Source organism: Chroicocephalus ridibundus, chromosome 1 (genome assembly GCF_963924245.1).
Source record: "Chroicocephalus ridibundus chromosome 1, bChrRid1.1, whole genome shotgun sequence".
In the NCBI taxonomy this organism is placed as follows: domain Eukaryota; kingdom Metazoa; phylum Chordata; class Aves; order Charadriiformes; family Laridae; genus Chroicocephalus; species Chroicocephalus ridibundus.
The window spans coordinates 155,939,348-155,945,347 of NC_086284.1; positions in this window are offsets into that span (position 1 = coordinate 155,939,348).

The following is a 6,000-nucleotide window of genomic DNA, read 5'->3' on the forward strand; positions in this document are numbered from 1 at the left end:
GGAAAAACAGGCTCCTGAGAATTTAATAATGTTTTTTCTAAAAGCCTTAATGACTTAGGAGTCCGAGTCTCACTGACTTGCAATGAAAATTATGCTTTCACAGGTCCTGGTGGTTTTCAAAAATTAAGACAAATGTTCCTAAATCACTGGGGCCCTTTTGATAAATTTCCCCTAAATCACTCTTGTGGAATACTGCTTACAAATTAGATCAGGATTGTTTTACATGCTTGCTTCTCCTTCATAAGAAAAAGGTTTTACCTTTCTCTTTTCACTGCTATAAACATCATGCGTCAGTATAACTTAAAGGCTACAGGCTTTTATTCTCAAAATTAGCCTGTGGTTTAAGTGAATTACAAAGGAGAAAACTGTTGTCAACAACTCAGTTCACAGAACCCCTAGAGTTACCTTATGTGGCATTTTAAACCTAGCATTAAAGCCAATAGTCTAGCCTTAATAAAAGAAAGATTATGGATGTTGTAGTACATGAATTATTGAGGAAAAATATTCCAGCCAAGATAAATCAGAGAGTACTGAAAATCATCCTCTTATTCTACTTCTATCTGTTAAGTCAGCTTAGATCAAATAAAGTGATTTTAGTCTTTGATCGAAGATTTGTTTCTTTTAAGATGTAATTTTTGCTGAAATATTAACTAAAGCCTTTCAAGCTGGATAACACAGAGGGCATCGTAAACGATGAGGATTTCACACATTATTCCTGTGTAGCTACTTCTGGGGTAAACACGGCAGCCCTTCTGCAGATCAGCATCTAACACAGGAAAGGCTAGACTTCTCTTCTCAGTCATGCTGGTACCCCACACCGAAATCTCAACCGATGGTAACAGGAAACATCAGGCTTGTCAGCAGTGTTAAAGTGGGAAAGCAAAAGCAAAACAAAATCAGACCTTTTTGATCTAGAAATTAGGTTACTTATTTGGAGCTAAATTCTATCACTTTTGTGTACGTGGAGTGGCATCTTGTCCACTTAATACACAAATTTCATGGACTTCTGGGAGACACACTGGTACCCAGTAGAGGTAGGAAAACCTGTACATGGCCAGTAACAGCTTGTGCCTCAGTTTACCTATCTGGAAAATTAATATCAGTAACATCCACATTCCAGGTCTGATTTTACTAAAGTTATGATAATACTTAAAGATCTTTAGATGCAGAGATTCAAATAAACTATAGATATTATTTCACATTCCCATTTCTGCCATTTAGTTAGGTTTTCTGATTGCTGGCTCCCAATAAGGGGAAGTCAGCAGAGCAAAACTGAATGTAAAAGATGAGCCACGCAAAGCCACGCAAAGCCAGGCCTGAAATCATGCATCTCTAATGTACCTAAGGAAAAGACTTAGGTGTGGAAATACTTCCTGCAAATCAGAATTTCCCAAGCTCTTTTTCCCTCTACTGCAATCCCAAAAGTACGCTCCTGCCTGTGCCTCCTGCTTTGTTAGCACAGTCACAGCCCTGTGTCCCTGTAGCTGCACCACTCTATGGCTTTCGGTGTCGGCACCTCCCCTACAACCTGATGGCACAGGCAACACAGGCGCCTGCCCGCATGGGTACCTCAGCTCTGCTACCAAAGTTCAGGTGAGCTCTGGATTTTCTCCTCTCAAATAAGATACTTGCATGACCCCTTGCTGGAAACTTGCGTAAGAAGGAAATGTTTTTGCCAGACCGCAAAGGACAGCTTGGTTCTTGTTTGCGATTTTCCACTTGTATATATATATATATATATACATATATATTTGCCTTTCATCTGAATGCCATGCTTTGACATATCTAGATGAACACAGACAGCGTGTGCCCTGCCTGGTCCATATACCCAGCAAGGCGATGTTCTCAAGTGCAAGGCACGAAGTTCCTGCCAGCCTAAGGACGAAGCTCTCTGTCTGACTGAAATGTCAGATACTATATTAAAAAGGTAGCAGATTGTGATGATAATGAAGTGCTGCAGCCTGTCGCTATGTTACCAACTGCTCTGAACTGCCATGTCAGAAGGAACGGCAAGGAAAATGCCCAGAATTCCTGTTCCCCTTCCCATGCCTACCACCAACTGAAGTATTTAAAATATTTACAGATATAGCCAGCGTGTTTCTTTATAAACAAAGCCTAAAAAGATAAATAGATAACTATATTGCCCCAGGGAGCGTGCTGTCTAAAATCGTCCTCCTACCTCTCCAGTTTGCCTCAGATTGCACCCTGCACCCTCCGACAGCAAAAGATTGATTCGGGAATGGGCATTTCTCTGCCTGTTCTCTGTCCCTTAAAGAGGCCAAACTCCCCCTGACTGATGCAGTGTGTTCAAGAGTAGATTGAAACAGGAGGGGAGATGTTTTCCCGCTGACTGAGGATGAGGTGAGAGCCACGGATGCTCTTTAACAGGAGGGGGGATATTCTCCATCCCTCGGCCTGCTGATTCTACCTCTTACTGCCTTATTTATACGGCGTTAGCGTCACCATCCTGGGCAATGAGCCTCGCTGGATAATAAATCTGGCTGCGGCTGGCTTGTGAGGGGTGGGGGCAGAAGTGAGGAGGCTGGTGCACAAGGGCACAGCCAAAACCGTTGCTTTCATCCCGTACAGAGCAGCGCTCACAGCAGGCTTAATCCCTTCCCCTCCCTCAGCAAACCTACCTACTGTGCAAAGCAGAAAGCACTCACAACCAAGCCACTTCTGCTCTCATGGAAATTTTTATGTAAACAAAGAGAACAAAACAGAGTCCTTATCACGATGCTAGGGATGTACTGTGACTTGCCTGGTGATTTTGATATGAGATGGGGCTTCATCGCGGGGCATGTTTGCTGAGAAAAGATTGCGTTTGGAAGGGCACTGGATCTGGATGTGATTCTGTGCTCATAGGCGCCAATGTCATTTTTAAAACTGTCTACTCAGTCAAGCAAACAAACTGGTTGGAGTCGCTTGTTTCCTGCTGCACACTATGCACAAATGGAATTCTTAATTATTTTACCAGTTGTGGCTGAATTTTCAGTTACATAAAACAGTAGGTTTTCCAAACATTATGAAAAGAGATCAGTTCTCTGAAAAGCCTACAACATTTAAATTAGAAATAGGTTCATTTCTTGCTAAAAATCTACCATATCATTATCTTAATTCAGCAGTAAAATATTTTAAACTGGTTTTGGGTGAAAACAAATTTGTGCTAAAAATACACAGCAGATACAAGCGCCAAGAATACAAGTACAGAAGTAATTCCATTGTTTGTGAAAATCACACTCAAATAGCAGGGGCTGCTAGACATTCAATTTCAATAAAGAATTTTTTTCAAGATGATGTGAAGCTAAGCATCTAAAGGAGAGTGTCTGGATTTGTGTAGTGCACAGTTACAAAGCTCCAGGTACCAGACGAAATGGAGGAAACAATGTGATGTGAAACATAGAATCTTTTAGGTTGGAAAAGACCTTTAAGATCATCAAGTCCAAAGTGTGTGCTGCTACTTGACAGGGTACTCCATAGGTAATGTAAAACAGAATTAAAAAAAAAAAAAAAAAGAAAAGAAGAAAAAGACAAAACCACCTAAATCCACAATTCCAGGTATTTTCTGATTGTGTTTGAAAACAAATTCCTCAGGGCACAACTGAAGCCATGTACACCTAGGAGAGTCCTACTCCTGTCCCTGTCCTGCTGGTGGTAAGGGCACAGGGTGGCAACTGGTGTACTGAGAAGGAGGGGAAAGCAGGCATTTAACCAAATTTCTGATTACCAGTGCATGAAAGCTTCATGGTCTCTTACACTTGATCAACTATATTTACCCTCGTGCCCCTTGCCATCACTTCTCATTAGTCCTGACATGCAGCTCAGAGGAAAAATGGCAGAACTTATGCAGCCAATACAAGGCCACAATAACATCTTTCAGGCGTTGTATTTGCTCCTCTCTCAGCTTCATTTTCTGTTCCTCCTTTTTTGTACCCACACTTGTGAATGGGCAGAATCTAGACCCAGCTGAGACAAGAATCTGAGAAAATATCTTATTCTTTAGGGACTGCTTAGCAACAGCTGTCAGCAGGCATATAAGACTAGGCTAATATTACATATAAAGGAAAGAGAGAGACTGACAGGACTAACTCCAGTGGTCTACAGTAGCTTCCAGCTGCACTGTAAAAGGATGGGTTTTGGTACACCAGGACAGGGCTTCAAGTGTAAGTGTGTGCTTTCTCACCAGGGACTAATACTAAGGATAGTGAATAGACAGTTCAAAGAAGCTGTGGGATGTCCACTGCTAGAGGTTTTCCAGATGTCTGCCAAGTATATTTTACGCATGAGGTGCCAACATGATCGTGATGATTAACTGTGGTCCCTTCCAGTCCTATTTTCTATGACCGTATAATTCTGATGTATATTTTAATATATTTTATGCCTCCTATGAAAGAGGAAATGCTGCTGTACAGTTTCTTTAATAGTATTTGGTGGTATATTTTTATTGACAGTGAGGCCCCTGGAGCACAAGATGTCAGATGCATTGACTCAAATATAAATAATTAAATTGTTTTTTTTTTCTCCTCCATTAATTCTCCTCAGCCCTTTACTCCCATCCTCCAGATAGATTCCTTATTAACATAATTGGAGCAGAGAGTTTTGTTTTTCACTTTTCAGTAGAAAGTTTTGTTGTTTTTTCTCCCCCCATGGGAATTCAGGGCGTGAGCTTGAGCACAGTTGATTGAAATGTGCCTTTTAACTTTGTCTTAAGAGAAAACCTAGAAAAAACATGAAAGAAAAACAACTCTAAATGAAAAGTGCAAGACACCGACTACTCCACAGCTCCTGTTTTGAGTGGATCAAAAAAGGTTGATAGAATAAAGTCAAGGTCTGCCTGCACTGGCGAGACTTGTAATGAATGAAATTGCTGGGGGCTTCAGCCTGTTTGTTGTAATGAGGAGAACTCTTCTGTGGTCAAGGTTCTTGGCTCTGGTTGTTTTTATCCATTTGCTCTCGGTGCGTGCTTTATAGATGAACCATTATTGGCAGGAGGTAAAGCACATATGCAGTCAGTTGGACATCCAGGAGCCTCAGTAAATACTGAGATTATCCATAAGAACAAACGAAGCATTGTCTAGATAAATTTTGACCATAGCAAAACCTGGTAAAATGTCAGTCTGTCACATCCAAAGGCATGATAAGCATATATTACTGTGTACATAGGAGGTGACACCTTTATGCTCTCTGTTTTTCTGAGCCTGAGATGTCCTTTGCATTATTACAGTTCCTGGGGGAATTCTGAGTTACCAGCAAATCACAGAATCACAGAATGGTAGGGGCTGGAAGGGAGCTTCAGAGATCATCTAGTCCACCCTCCCTGCCAAAGCAAGTTCACCTACAGCAGGTTGGACAGGACCATGTCCAGGCAGGTTTTGAATATCTCCAGAGAAGGAAACTCCACCACCTCTCTGGGCAGCCTGTTCCAGTGCTCTGCCACCCTCAGAGTAAAGAAGTTTCTCCTCATATTGAGATGGAATTTCTGGTGTTACAGTTTGTACCCTCTTGTTGCCCCTTGTCCTGTCGCTGGCCACCACTGAAAAGAGTCTGGCCTCATCTTGACACCCGCCCTGTAGATATTTATAAGCATTGATGTGATTCCCTCTCAGTCTTCTCTTCTCCAGGCTAAAAAGACCCAGGTCTCTCAGCCTTAAATGAGAAGAAGCTTCATGGCTGTATCCCCATCTTCACATTTCTCTTCAAGCTGAGAGAGTTACGGAATTAATTTTCTAGTTCATAATCAATAACTACAACACTAGAGTGGAACAGAAAGTATTTAAATAATTTCATAAATGCCATAAATATCTCTTATATATCATTTTGTACTATGTGATTTAATTTCACAAAGCCAGTGCTGTAGGATATAGGAACCTGTGAATCTTTCCTACTGTGCCCAGGTTCTGTACAGAGACTTTGTTCTTCTCCAGTTCTCAGAAGTGCAGCTCTTACTCTATGCATGAAAGAAGAGAACGTTCCTGTTCCTTGGTCTTTTAGTTGCTCGAG